The sequence below is a fragment of the Gigantopelta aegis genome, chromosome 7 (assembly GCF_016097555.1).
Source record: "Gigantopelta aegis isolate Gae_Host chromosome 7, Gae_host_genome, whole genome shotgun sequence".
Classification (NCBI taxonomy): Eukaryota; Metazoa; Mollusca; class Gastropoda; order Neomphalida; family Peltospiridae; genus Gigantopelta; species Gigantopelta aegis.
This window is the reverse complement of record NC_054705.1, coordinates 30345091-30361422: the sequence shown is the minus strand read 5'-3', so window position 1 is coordinate 30361422 and position 16332 is coordinate 30345091. Positions and strand designations below refer to the sequence as shown.

Here is a 16332-nt window from a genome sequence, read left to right as displayed (position 1 = left end):
TCCCATTTAAACACGTGTTAACCGACCTTGGTGGTGTCGTGGTTAAGCCATCGGACAAAAGGCTGGTAGGTATTGGGTTCGCAGCCCGGTACCGGCTCCGACCCAGAGTGAGTTTTAACGACTCAATGGGTAAGGTATAATAATAATAAGACCACTACACCCTCTTTTACTGAACTAACAACTAACCCCCTGTCCTGGACAGATAGTTGAGGTGTGTGCCCAGGACAGTATGTTTGAACTGTAATTGGATATAAGCACGAAAATAACTGGAAATGAATGAAACACATGCTAATCTAATGAACAATAACAATGCCTAAAAACAAATAACGTGTCAAGCAGTTTGTGAATCTTACCCATCTGACCCCCAAAAATGAAAGGAATGTTTGTTTAACAACACCTCAGCATATTCGTTTTAAGTTAAAGCTATTAGCAATCTAATTAAAATTAGCTCCACTATTACATGTGGATCTAACAGCAGCCATTTGGAGCTCATGTCCACCAATCAAAACCTTACTTGCAGAATCATGCCTGTGATTTAAAAATAATTTTAAAACATTCCGAATTATCCTGAGGGTATACGATATGTTTCATGTGAATTACGAATACCTTATTTAGACCAGTAGAACTAATTTTAATCAGATTGCTAACAACACTGCGTAGTCTCTAACGTCCATGTAACATTTCGTCTGTAAATAATAATTTAAATATTGTCATTGACCAATCACACTTCGCCTTTTATAATGTTATTTGGGAGCATACAAATTCTAAAAATATCGGGCGAGTCTATTTTAGTGGCCGCAATACAGCGAACCATACCAATACGTACGGGATGGGATGGGATGGGTTATCAGTCTTCAATTTTACATTAAAAATTATTTATTTATTTATATTAAAAAAAAACTAAATCAGTCTTCAGTTTTACATTACAAATTATTTATTTTATAAAATAAAACATGTTTTAAGGCATTCATAATTCCCACAAAACATGTCGTATACCCTCAGGATAATTCGGAATGTTTTCAAATTATTTTTAAATCACAGGCATGATTCTGCAAGTAAGGTTTTGATTGGTGGACATGAGCTACAACTGGCTGGTGTTAGATCCACATGTAATAGTGGAGCTAATTTTAATTGGGTTATTAGGTATTGAACATATCCGAGAGGAATCCCGCTGTAACTATATGGGCTACTCCTACCGATAAAGCAGATATATGCATCTATTTGGTGCAACCGGTCTCGGTGGCGTCGTGGTTTGGTCATCGGTCTACATACAGGCTGGTAGGTACTGGGTTTGGATCCCAGTCGAGGTATGGGATTTTTAATCCAGATACCGACTCCAAACCCTGAGTGGCTCAGTGGGTAGGTGTAAACCACTTGCACCGACCAGTGATCCATAACTGGTTCAACAAAGGTCATGGTTTGTGATATCCTGCCTGTGGGAAGCGCAAATAAAAGATCCTTTGCTGCCTGTCGTAAAAGAGTAGCCTATGTGGCGACAGCGGGTTTCCTCTAAAAAAAACCCAAAAAAAACCCAACCAGTGTCAGAATGACCATATGTTTGACGTCCAATAGCCGATGATAAGATTAAAAATCGATGTGCTCTAGTGGCGACGTTAAATAAAACAAACTTTACTATTATGGGCAATTACCCATAGACAGGACAATACAGTACAAGTCTGCGTAGCCAGGATGTTATATTGGAGGCACCCACATTGGAGGTGGGACACCCCACACTGTCGTGTTATGAGGCGACAGACAGATATAAATGATGGTAGGAGAAAGAGAAGTGTGATGGGAGAGACATTTTTCCATTTGCAGCATGGAATCTTCTATATGATATACATTTCCCCATAGATAGGATAGCACGTACCACGGTTTTTGATATGCAACACTGGTTAAAACGGGAAAACCCAATGGGTTCACCCAGGTTTGATCGTATGACCTAAGCAACTTAGGCGAGCGGTCTACCGAACCGGCCTCGGTGGCGTCGTGGTTAGGGCATCGGTCTACAGGCTGGTAGGTACTGGGTTTGGATCCCAGTCGAGGCATAGGATTTTTAATCCAGATACCGACTCCAAACCCTGAGTGAGTGCTCCGCAAGGCTCAATGGGTAGGTGTAAAACACTTGCACCGACCAGTGATCCATAACTGGTTCAACAAAGGCCATGGTTTGTGCTATCCTGCCTGTGGGAAGCGCAAATAAAAGATCCCTTGCTGCTAATCGGAAAGAGTAGCCCATGTAGTGGCGACAGCGGGTTTCCTCTCAAAATCGGTGTGGTCCTTAACCATATGTCTGACGCCATAAAACCGTAAATAAAATGTGTTGAGTGCATCGTTAAATAAAACATTTCTTTCTTTCGGTCTACCGACTGACCTAAATCCCGCTCCTAATCTAAACACAAATAACACTGGCGAACAACTACTAATTGAACTGACATATCTGAAAACGGCAACCGTGTATATGATATGAAAAAAAATAGGCGTACGGGCTCCAATTGTTGTAGTGTAGGGGATGCTGGCTGAAGTTTGGCCAAATAAGAAACATTTATTCATATTAGCATCGGGGCGGGGCGTAACCCAGTGGTAAAGCGTTCGCTTGATGCACGGTCGGTTTAGGATCGATCCCCGTCGGTGGACCCATTGGGCTATTTCTCGTTCCAGCCAGTGCTCCACAACTGGTGTAACAAAGGCTATCCTGTCTGTGGGATGGTGCATATAAAAGATCCCTTGCTGCTAATCGAAAAGAGTAACCCATGAAGTGGCGACAGCGGGTTTCCTCTCTCAATATCTGTGTGGTCCTTAACCATATGTCTGACGCCATATAACCGTAAATAAAATGTGTTGAATGCGTCGTTAAATAAACATTTCTTTCTTTCTTTCTTTCTTTCTTTCTTTCATATTAGCATCAATGCCAAAAGACTATAGGCCTATAGGGTTGCAAACGAATGACCACGCATTTTTTCATGAATTACAACTAATATTGTGGCTAGAATGATGGAAGTATATGGTGAAAAGTGTTCAGGCAAGCTCATTTTACCAGAATGTTTATATCTTTTTGCCCGTATTTGAGGATTTGTTCCAGCCCTGGCTCCCCCTACCCCCGTCTCGTACGCGTGTGTATAAAAGTTAAAGTAAAAAGTAAAACAACACCAAAATGATGTGTAGTTTATTTGTATCCCTATACACAACACCTCTAGATCTGTCGGTGTATTTGATTTCATACAGTTGGGAATACATCTAAAACTAATCCTGATTTTTAACCCAAGACTATGTTTAAAGCGACAGACCCTAGTTTTTAAACAGTGGAGCGTATGTTTTTCATATTGGAGTTGTTTTGGGGAAAGTGCAATTATAAATATTTGTATGTTATTTTGTTTTGATTATGCATTTCCGTACATCCAAAGTGTTTCTGGTCATTCTGGTGTTTATAATACCACGAAATGCATTTTTGTTTTATTGTTCTAAGAAACTCACGTACCTCTGAGAAGTAACGGTTATGGAGACGAGCTCTAGCCTATTTTAGTCGTTTTTTAGAGGGTATTTCCTTGTTTCACAGCCACTTTTTCACATATATTCGTGTTTCACTCTATTGTAACTGTCTCCAGATGTGTTAGGCCTACATGTTCGTAGATTGACCAAAACGTAGTGTCCATTTTCACGGGCTGAAACTAGGGTCTGCGCCTTTAACGGTTTTGAACCACGACGTTTCCAACACGGGTTTAGTGTTTCGCGCAGACACACTTCATTCGAAAAGACATCGTGTTAAAGAAGCATATTCCGTTGCATTTGGCCTGGCATTTCGTGGAACAGGTGTTCCCACTTAACAGTAAGGCAAACTCGTCTCGTTTTTCAAGCTCGTCGTTCAGTCGGAAAGGTTGGCTTTCACCTGACAAAAAAACAAACATATAAATACACACTGCACCTATAATGTACACGTGCATTAAAGAAAACATTAACAGTCTCAAAACAAGCACAAAGAAAATTGAAACACACACACTACAATACAATCTGTATTGCAACCTGTGTATGTGTATATTTGTTAACGGGAAATTTTTCAATTAAACACACAGCAGCAAGTTCTGTTTTATAAATAAAACATTCGTGGAGTACTGGTTGGAATAGGAAATAACCAAAAAAATAAAATATTTTGATTTAATTTAATCACGGTTCAAACACGTTCTGGACACACTCTCTCACACTCACACTCACACTCACACTCACACTCACACTCACACACGCACATGCATCTCAGCTATTTGGATTTCTGTTCAGAACAGTAGGTTAATGGTTAGTTAATTTATAATGGTTAGTGAGAGAGAGGTCGATATAGCCTTCATGGGAGCCGAAACCAAGATTTGAACCCAGTACCTGACGTCGGTGCAATGAAATATTGTAGAGAGCAGTTATATATAGTTGACGGAGAATTACATGTAACGTTTTCAGAACAAAGTAATTTTTATTCATAAAATAAAATGGAATCAGAACATATAGTACTTACCACAAACAATGAGTGAAATAAGGACAAGGCAAAAGATGTGAATGACTTGCATTGTGATGAACGTTGGATCTGAAAAAAACACAATATACATGTATATGTGTGAAATGCTAGGTTCATAATACCAACTGCCAGTACAAAGTTGGCCAACTTTCTGCTGTCACGACTTCTACGACTGTCCACTTGCTAGTCTGAGCGCTCTTACGACTCGATTCTCGTTGTTTAACCCATTAGTTGTTAATCTGAGCGCACCCGTCGTGAGTTGGGGATATTACAACGCAACCGTCGAGTCTGCCAACTCCGTCGTGACAGTTGACAGTCTGATCCTAGCATTAGAAAAACCTTGTGTTGGAATATATAAGAAAGAAACAAGAAACAAGAAAAACCACACAGCTAGCAAAATTATTAAACCATTTAAACCATGCATGCTTTCATTATCACCATATGGTTTATACAACAACAACAACAACAACAAAAAAAAACTATTTTAAAACTATTTAAGCGTCGCGGTATAAACTGTTCATTGTCTGTAATAATAATGACATAGTATTCTCTTTACAAACATCTTTAATAAAACATAAGGACCATCTGTGCCGTCCCAGACCTGTTTTGCATCATGTAATGAACAAAAATGACAAGCCAATCGGGAATTGATGGGAACGGAGCGTCATAAATTTTAAAAAGAAGATAATATCTGAATGCGCCTGGCGTTGTTGGCAGTAATTGAAACTGATCGTCTTTTTGCGTTTTCCTCATTGCATGTAGCATATGCAGCTCTATTGACGTTGAAGCAATCTAAATAATTCTCATCACTTTGACATGCACTGTTAGTAACAAAGTCCCGTTAAGAAATATTGCGTCCCGGGTCGGATCCCTGGAGACCGGGCCCGTGACGGACATGCTTGAAACCCTAATCGGCCTCGGTGGCGCAGTGGTTAAACGATCGGACTACAGGCTGGTAGGTACAGGGTTCGCATCCCGGTACCAGTTCCAACCTAGATCGAGCTCTTAAGGGCTCAATGGGTAGGTGTAAGGCCACTACACCCTCGTCTCTCTCACTAACCACTAACCATCTGACAACATTGGTGTTTCAAGGATTAAATTGGGGGAAGGACACACTGTCTTTGAGTGAGTTATGGGGCAACAGGCAAATATAAAATGTGGTGGTCTGATTGGTGGGGGCCAGCCCCCTTCATGGTGCCCCTCCCCTGCCTAAGCCAGTGATTAACGAATGGTATTAATGTCTAAATGTGGCCCGTGTCTCCATCGTGTGGTAAAAGTTAAAGTTTGTTTTGTTTAATAACACCACTAGAGTGCATTGATTTATTAATCATTGGCTATTGGATGTCGATTCTGACGTATAGTCTTAGAAGAAGCCCGCTACATTTTTCAATTAGTAACAAGGGGTCGTTTATAGGTACCATCTCACAGACAGGATAGCACATATCACAACTTTTGATATACCAATCGTGGTGCACTGGCTGAAACGAGAAATAGCCCAATGGTTCCACCGACGGGGATCGATCCTAAACCGACCGCGCATCAGGCGACTGTTTTACTATTCGGCTAAGTCTGATCCCCTCTGTTAGTAACAAATTTCTGTTAAAACGTTTCTGATCATCTCACAACATTAAAGCAAGGATTTTATATTGGAGGCCACCCAAATTGGGGGAGGAGCACACACACACACACACACACACACACACACACACACACACACACACACACACACACACACACACACACACATACACACACACATACACACACACACACACACACACACACACACACACACACACACACACACACATACACACACACACACACACACACACTGTCTGTGAGTGAGTGATGGGGCATCAGACAAATATAAAAGGTGGTAAGGGAAAAAGATGTGTGATTGGGGACAGAGCATGGCCCCGGGTCTCACCGCCACCCACTGGTTAAGCCATTGATTAAATATTAATATATGGTACTGATGTCTAAAATGTTGCTTTTAGCTTAAATCAGCAATGTTTTCAGGCGCGTGTGCACGGGTGGGTCTAGACGAGCGACATTTCTATGCTAGGGTGGTGGAGGCATATTCCCCCTGAAAATATATTTTAAAAAAGAAAATTCGTTTGGAACAGGGGGTGTTCGAACCGACGGCTAGTGATTTTTTTTGGTTAAATGTTGCAGTTAAGACTATTTTGTAAATATGAATATCCTGCACCCCCACCCTCACCCAATGTTAATGTTTTAAGCTATATATCTCTCTCTCTTTAGGTGCATGACATATAGGTGATTTTTACTATTATTAGTAGAATTGTATTAACTTAAAGTAAAGTAGGGCTAGTGAATTTTTAATAGTGGCTAGTAAATTTTTGTAAATCACTGATCCCATGGCTAGTGGATTTTATAAAAAATTCTAGAAGCCCTAAGTGTACTGTCCACTAGGACTATCCAGAGGAACATAATCTGACACACCTACCACCACCCCCACCCACCCCCCACCCCCACCCCGAAACGTCGCTCGCCAGTCTAGACCCTCTTGTATAAAGTCCTGCACGTGCGCCTGCAATGTCATGTCATGTCATAGGGTTTTACGTGCACATTCAGAACAAGCTGTTGTAGCGCACGCCTGTCGTGGGCACAAGAGCCAGCCTTGGCCGGCTCCTCCGTCCATGACAGGAAAGGTGTGGGGAGGGGAGAGGAGGGACCGCCTGCCCTGGCAGGTGCAAGGGTTCACCAGCAGCCCGATCAAATCGGTAGCAGGCGGGTGGGAGTGGTGGTGGTGCTATGGAATTTGAATGGAGCAGTTAAATGCCAAAGAGAAAAGGGTGCGCAATTTTGATTGAGGGAATTTGGCGCAATTTTGAACGGTCGGTCTAAAGGTAAATGGCCGAGCTAATATAGGTTTTGATATTAGTGAATCGAGAGTAGCTCGTTAATTTTAGACCTTTACGATGCTGTGGTGTCTCCCTAGGTTGCCCATAGGGCCCTTATAAAGGGCCTGACCGCTTCTGGTCGAGGCATCACCAAGTACCAAGTTATTACCAGCAGCAAGTATTGGGGGTTTAGGTGGGGGAGGCCGATATTCTTTTGTTCAGCTTCCCCGGGTGCATTGCAATTGTGTACTCGGAACGGTATTCTTTTGTCCGGTTCTTTATTAGAGTACGTGCTGGACCATTAAATGGGGGCGGGTGCATCGTTAGCATTAGTCAATGCACCCTGTGTACTGATGCAGTGAGCGTGTAGTCTGTGTGTGAATCCTAGTTTTGTGTTACGGTTGTACCTATTGTCTTAAGTCCCTATTCTAGTGAGTTCAACGGTCATTCATGACCACCCATCCCCCTCCGTCCTTGTATAGCATTGCGCCTGCAATGATAGTCACGTCTCTTTTATAATATATGGGCGGGACGTAGCTCAGTGGTACAGCGTTCGCTTGATGGCGCGGTCGGTCTGGGATCGATCCCCGTCGGTTGGCCCATTGGGCTATTTCTCGTTCCAGCCAATGCACCATGACCGGTATATCAAAGGCCGTGGTATGTACAATCCTGTCTGTGGGGTGGTGCATATAAAAGATCCCTTGCTACTAATGAAAAAATGTAGCGGGTTTCCTCTCTATGACTGCCAAAATGACCAAATGTTTGACATCCAATAGCCGATGATTAATAAATCAATGTGCCTTAGTAGTGTCGTTAAACAAAACAAACTTCTTTTATAATATAGGGGCGGACATAGCTCAGTGGTACAGCGCTCGCTTGATGCGCGGTCGGTCTGGGATCGATCCCCGTCGGTAGGCCCATTAGGCTATTTCTCGTTCCAGCCATTGCACCACGACTGGAACATCAAAGGTTGTGGTATGTGCTATCGAATCCTGTGTATGGGATGGTGCATATAAAAGACCCCTTGCTGTTAATCGAAAAGAGTAGCCCATGAAGTGGCAACAATGGGTTTCCTCTCTCAATATATATGTGGTCCTCAGCCATATGTCCGACGTCATATAACCGTAAATAAAATGTGTTGAGCACGTCGTTAAATAAAACATTTCCTTCCTGCCTTTTATAATGTGTATTTTTAACACCAGAACAAATTACTTCATTATTAAGAGATCGACTTTCATGTGACATTTCAATTGTTCGTGGTCAATAGGCTATAAACGGCCCACTTAAATACTAATTAAAATTATACCAACCTTTTTTCTTTCGTTTGCTTAATACACAATATGATTCATGAAAACCACTACTGTGATAACCCCAAAACATTATTCGCATATGACCTGCTTCTAGATAAACGACAGGTGCCTAATTCATAAAGGTCTCTTAGGCTCTGCTAGACAACAAAGCATCCTCTTTACAAGTCTTTTAGCATTGCACTGCGATATTAGTGAATTAGGCCCCAGGTCTGGTAAATGTAAAAACGTGTCTCTGTATACTCAACAAAATTAATTAAGGACCAGTTAGATATTTTCAGCATTTTTCTTTAAATATAGTAAACAAAATTAACAAGAGTACCGGTGAGGTATATCATACGCCCGTCAGGAATTTGATCGAAAATCATAGATATTAATGAATATGTTACGGGTATGATTCAATTTTTTAATTATGTGAAATGTTTGCAATGGGATGGATGAAGTTTGTTTTGGACCAACTACTGATAATACTGTATCCATTGGAGAAGGTGCTGTCTGATTAATGAAGTTATTGTTCTTTATTAGAATGACCCTGCATGCATGTGTATGCAAGATATGACCCAGACACGGATTTACCGTTATGTGCAATAGACCGTGAAAAGTAGGTCACAGTGACCTAGTAATAGTACTAGTACACGACACACTGCTATCCCAAGTTGTCCCTACATGTGAGGTTTGATGGTCCTGTAGGCATCTGTATGCAAGATATGGTTCGGACAAGGATTTACCGTTATGTGTAGTAGACCGTGAAACGTAGGTTACATTAACCTAGTAATAGTACGCGATACACCGCCATCCCAAGTTGCTCCTACATGCGAGGTTTGATGGTCTTGTATGCATCTGTATGCAAGATATGGTCCGGACAAGGATTTACCGTCATGTGCAGTAGACAGTGAAAAGTAGGTCACTGTGACCTAGTAATAATACGCGACACACCGTCATCCCAAGTTGTTTCCTACATGTGAGGTTTGATAGTCTTGTATGCATCTGTATGCAAGATATGGTCCGGACCAGAAAATGTTAAATAGACGGACGGACGGACAACGCCATACCATAATACGACCCATCATAAACGGGGCTATAAAACGTGTACAGATTTTTCTGTCGTACGGTGTAACCTTTTTGGTATATTTTTAAACTTAATGATTTAAACAACAATTTAGAGAGAAAAAGATGACAAGTACTGTTACTTGTCCGGGAGCCATGTCTGAAACAAGGCCTAGAAAATGATTGAGCACAACACCCACAACACAGTTGGTTTGTCACTTCAAGTTGTTTAAGGGTGCCTCTGGAACATTCCCAACCCTGACGTAGAGTTGAATTGTGGCAGCAAAAATAGGTGACAGCCTATTTTCTAACACCTTAACTTATTTTTCGTGCTTATATCCAATTAAGATTTAAGCACGCTGTCCTGGGCACACACCTCAGCTATCTGGTCTGTCTGTCCAGGACAGTGGGTTAGTTGTTAGTTGGTTAGTGAAGAGAGTGTAGTGGTCTTACAGTTACCCACTGATTCGTTAAAACTCGCTCTGGGTAGGAGCAAGTACCGGGCTGCGAACCCAGTACCTACCAGTCTTATGTCCGATGGCTAAATCACGAAGCCGCCAAGATCGGTATTTAAATAATCCAAAATTCAGCATCAAAAGACAATTCGTCTGAAACTCACAGGTGATTGGGGGAGGGGGGAGGGGGAGGGGGGGACAAAAGCGAAAACGTGACAATGGTTTAGGATCAGACGTGATAAAAAGATTTAATAGAGGGCGCTGTTAAGTAAAACAAATTGGTAATTATAATTAATCAACGGAGATTCCATTAAAGTTACATTCTTTGGTTACAATATTATAACATCATGTACAAATGTGAAATACAAGCTCAAATGCACTTTTAAAAAAGTCGTGTGTGTTCGCTATGAACGGATATCGTCAAACATATACGCTTGATTCGTCGCCTGTGCCGCCATAGATCGGCAAACCACAAACGACAGCCTGTTGTCAGTTTCAGTTAACACGTGCGTTTGCAGATTTCAAATTGTAGGGTTCGTCTCAGAAAATTAAAAGAGAAATCTTGCACTGTACGAAGAACGTTCGGTTGAGGATACGGTACTAGAGTCTTTAGTTAAAACCGGTTTGATCTTGACAACGTATTATCGACAGTCGTACCTTCCTATTTCAGAATTGATATTTTATAAAGTGTTAGTAGAACTTTCAAAGTTTAGTTTGTATACTAGTAACACATTAATCATGTATATATTTTTAAAATAAAATATACTAAAGTAGACAAATAACGTTTTCACTTTTTAATTTTACGTGTTAAAATCGACAAATTCAAATAAATATTATTTCGTTTGGAAAGGGTAGAGTTGGGGGGGGGGGGGTTGTTTAACGACATCAAAGATAAAGCATATTGATTTAATAATCATCCGACCCCATACAACCGTAAATAAAATGTGTGGAGTGCGTCGTTAAATAAAACATATCCTATCCTTCCTTCCATCTGCTGTTGGATGTCTAACATTTGGTAATTTTGACATATAATCTTAGAGAGGAATAGGGTGCATGTGCAGGGGGAGGGTATTGGAGGTCGAAACCCTTACTTGCCCAAGCTTAAAAAAAAAATTTTTAAATGTGGCTCCAAATAAACTTCGCTCAACACAGTCTATAACCCCAACCCCGCTGAAATCCCTGCACACGCGCTACATTTTGTTATTAGCAAGTGATTGTTTATATGTACCATCCCACAGACAGGATATCACATACCATGGTCTTTTTGTATACCCGCCGATGGAGATCGATCCTAGACTGCCTAGACGCGCATTTCCAAAAAACACCTTTTTAGGTCTAAGTAATGAATAAAAATAACATATAGTCTTGAAAAATGTTACGTAAATTGAGCACAGTACCCTCTTCCTCTACCCCTAGAGCGTTACGTAATTAGTAACACCCCCTTACATGTAACGCGTATGCCAACAGCTGGCCACTGTCAAAATTTTAAGGCAAATCCCCCACTCACCGACCCCTGGAAAGCCGTTGTATCATACCTCTATGGATATAAATATATTTTGGAGATATGAGACGACCCCTCAATCAAGACAGTTAAATTTGTTCAAAAATTGCGAAATCTCACGTGATCTCTTGTTGGTGAATTCTATACTTGTGATAAGCCAATGAAAACCGAGATCGGTAGCAGCCCGTCAAAAGTGTCCCACTTTCAAAATACTAGATTTGCTTTTGACCTGGATGAGCCAGCGTAGTGAAACCAATGCGGAGTGCGGCGTCATATATGCACCAAACGTAATTGGATTTTCTGTTCAATATGCTTAAATAATAAAAAATATTCCAGGGAATGTAGTTTTAAATAAACACTCCATCCCACACAATACACTAAGTTGTATAATGTTGGTAGTAACGTTTTTGTATTCCGCTTAATTTGAATATTCAAAAGTACGTGACATTAATTCTTTGATGACATAATAATAAGAAAAAAGTAAGATTGATCCACATCTGTCGTTGGTGTTGCCGCTGTTTTAAAAGATGATATAGTTCAGAGGCGGATCTAGGGGGAGGCAGGGGCCCGGGACCCTCCTAAATTTTGCTAGTTATAATTTTATTATATATTAATTTTCATTTTTTTTACAAACCTCCCCCAAAGTTCCCTTTGCATTCCGCCTCATGTCATTGCCCCCCCCCCCCCCCTCCTCCCCCAATGGATTTTTCTGGATCCGCCATTGTAGTTTCAGTTTCTAATTACTGGATTTAAATCATTCCATATGTTTTCCCGACGTCTTAACATGCAAGGCACTCTTTGTTCAACACTTTCTGGAATACAATCAGTTAAGAAACTGGGAGCCATTCGTTTCATTATTTTAAACGTTGTGCACAATATATTTTGTATTTGTTCTTTCACTTACAGTAATCAAACAGATCAAGCATTTCCTTTTCTTAAACTAATGGCTGCATTCGTAAGCCTAAACCATGAACTATTAGTAAAACAAAACGCAATAAATAAAACACGACCTACCTCAAAGACGCTATAGAAGTGTACTACATACAGATCGATTTCGCCTTCCGCGGTCCCAACAAATCATAGCGCAATAACAGCACTGACGTGGTGAAAGTCAGGGACGGATTCAGCTGCCAAACTTCACCCCGCAATGTTTTTTAAATATTCTAACCTTGCAGTCACATGCCAACATACTACGCTACCTATTACAGTACTGAATCTCGCCATGCATAATATAGTGTCGTGGCTATCTGGGACTCAATTCGCTAAACTCTCGCAACTTTGGAATATCGCAAACCGGCCTCGGTGGCGATGTGGTTACGCCATCGGACTACAAGCTGGTAGGTACAGGGTTCGCAGACCCGGTACCGGCTCTAACCCAGAGCGAGTTCTTAAGGGCTCAGTGGGTAGGTGTAAGGCCACTATACCCTCCTCTCTCACTAACCACTAACCAACTGACAACTAACCCACTGTCCTGGACAGACAGCCCACATAGCTGAGGTGTGTGTGTCCAGGACAGCGTGTTTAAACAGGAAGGGGGAGGGAGGGAGAGTGGAGAAGGAGGGGTGAGAGGGAGAGTGTGTGTTTTCGTTAGTGACTTAATTCCACGTCTTCCGTTATGTTTATATACGTTGATACAAATAATTTTCATAAAAATTGTCGACCTCAGATTGTAATTTTGAACATTGTGTTACCAGCAGTGAACAAAAAAGTACGGTCAGATTAATGTCGATTAATTCAATCATATGACGTGTCGCCTAGTTGGCTGCTCTTCCAATAAGCGGCGTTTCTAAAGGCACGTTCATAAAAAAAAAAAAAAATTGTAACTTAATCTAAAGTATAAATTTTTTGTGTAGAACATATTTTTTGGACAATAAATTGATAATGAAGACGAGATGGAAATGACTATCGATTTTTAAGCGTAACTCTAAACAACATTAACTTCTCTAAAACATCGGCAAAATTAGAAGAAAGAAAGAAAAATAATAATAAGTAGGTTAATTTCCACAAAACATCGAATATCAATAAATGAAAATTGCAATTTGCAATATGAAAACAAAACCCCAGAAAAAAAAAAAAACGCTTTACTATTTTAAAAACATTGGTTGGAAACGAAGGATACGTCAAAAAAAAAAGAAAAAAAGTTTGTTTTCTTTAACGACATCACTAGAGCACACTGATTTTTAATCATCGGCTATTTGATGTCAAACATTTGGTAATTTTGACATATAATCTTAGAGAGGAATCCCGCTATATTTTTACATTAGTAGCAAGAGATTTTTTATATGCACCATTCCACAGACAGGATAGCACATACCACGGCCTTTGATATACCAGTCATGGTGCACTGGATGGAACGAGGAATAGCCCAATGGATCGACCCCAAACCGACAGCGCATCAAGCGAGCACGTTACGACTGGGATACGTCCTGCCGACCCCAATGAACCACAACTGGTATATCAAAGGACGTGATATGTGCTACTCTGTCTGTGGAATGGTGCATATAAAAGATCCCTTGTTACTAATGGAAAAACTTTACCTGACCTAATGGGAAAATATGGTTGCTTTATCACTGGGCTACATCCCGCCCCCAAAGGATATGTAATCCATTTAGATATTATTAGAATACAAGACTTCATTCCTGTAACAAATGTTTCTTGGCAGATTTTCCGCAACAAATGTATTGTGACATATTATCTCGTATCTGCGGCTTCTGTAAAGTTCTAAATGTGATCTGAATTGTATTAAGAGTGTGGCACTGAGAGCTAGGGGACCGACAGCGGGCGACTGTGGGCGGAGAATGAAACAAAAAGTATGGCAAGGGAAGCATTTTGTTTTGATCAGATGTTAAATATATATATATATATATATATATTTTTTTTTTTAAATGTATTACGTATGACATTAAGATGTGATAAAATTCAATTGTCGGCTAATAATTATATTATTGTGTATATGTGATCTCTGCGGACCATTTAAAACACAGATCTGGTGAAAATGTACCAGTAACACGATACACTCGGAATACCTCGGCCCCTCCACCCCCATCCCCCACCCACGAATATTTAAATGTCAGGACGTACAGAGCCGATTTATCCTAGTACCAGATGTAGCACGTGCTACGGGTCCCGCGCTTCAGGGGGCCCCGCGGTGATGTGTATATTTATTCCCCCCAGGTCATTTTCCCCCTCTCCCCGAGGGGGTTGCAAAATATATATCCTGGGACCTGTTATTTGTGCGCTGAGGACGTAGCTCATAGTGGTAAAGCGCACCTCTGATACACGGTCAGTCTGAGATCGAGCCCTGTCAGTGGAACCATTGGGCTATTTCTCGCTCCATCCAGTGCACCACGACTGATATATCAAAGACCGTGGTATGTGCTATCCTGTCTGTGGGAAAGTGCGTATAAAGGATTTCTTGCTACTAATGGGGAATAGTAGCGGGGTTCCTCTATGACTATATATCAAACTTACCAAAATGTTTGACATTCAATAGCCGATGATTAATAAATCAAATGTGGTATCAAACAATGGTAAATGCAAAAATAATAACATCAATATTTAAAAATTCAAAACTTAAATAGAAACAGTGTAAAGAACTGTGAAAAAAATACTAAACTTTAAATGCCCGGAATTCATATTATAGTGTACCTAATTAAAAAAAATATTTTAAAATCTCACGTGAGCATGCCCCCCTCCCACCTGGTAAAACCACCCGCACACTCACCCTCATCTCCATTAGACATTAGAAATGTCGAGCACTTCGTGCCCATGGGTTAATTAGAAATCGTTTTTTAAAAATAGGGCTTCCTTACCCTCACATAATTTTGATCAAGGTACAACCATATATTGCTATCAAAAAAAATCCAGAAGCAATTGTTCCATGACATAATCCGTTTCATTTTAACTTATTTACGTGCTTATATCCAATTAGGGTTCAAGCACGCTGTCCTGGGCACACAGCTAGGGGCAGTGGGTTAGTTGTTAGCTGTTAGTGAGAGAAAAAGAGGGTGTAGTGGTCTTACACCTACCCAATGAGTCGTTAAAACTCGTTCTGGGTGGCAGCCGGTACAGGGCTGCGAACCTAGTACCTATCAGATATATGCCCGATGACTTAACCACGATACCATCGCGGTCAGTACATAATCCACATTATTAGAAACTTATGTACCTAGGCATTTAGGTGTTAAACAGTCATTCGTTTATTTCCTAGCCGCTCTCTCTCTCTCTCTCTCTCTCTCTCTCTCTCTCTCTCTCTCTCTCTCTCTCTCTCTCTCTCTCTCTCTCTCTCTCTCTCTCTCTCTCTCTCTCCAATTAAGGTTCAAAAACGCTGTCCTGGGTACATCACCTCATCTGGGCTGTCTGTCCAGGATAGTGGGTTAGTTGTTAGTGGTTAGTGAGAGAGAAGAGGGTGTAGTGGCCTTACACCTTACCCATTAAGTCATTAAAACTCGGTGGGAGCTGGTACCGGCCTGCCAATTCTGTACTTACCAGCCTTATGTCCGATGGTTTAACCACGACGGCTGATTTATTGGGACATTTATTGTTGTATGGATAACATCACTGAGCAATAATTTGAGCAATATTCATTTACATTCCACACTCTGATGCTGATGGGACTTGCAGTTGCTGATCTTTAAATTATTAAATTAAGTTAATG

At 40.9% G+C, this 16332-nt stretch overlaps 1 long non-coding RNA gene across 1 annotated transcript; it reads right to left on the bottom strand.

Annotated features, from left to right (window-relative positions):
* Positions 1-3152: 3152 nt before the first annotated feature.
* Positions 3153-12848, bottom strand: LOC121377398. Its single transcript, XR_005958613.1, has 3 exons — positions 12690-12848; positions 4499-4567; positions 3153-3886 (listed from the first exon to the last, which is right to left on the bottom strand). It is a non-coding gene; the product is annotated as an uncharacterized LOC121377398 (long non-coding RNA).
* Between the last annotated feature and the right edge of the window lie 3484 nt (positions 12849-16332).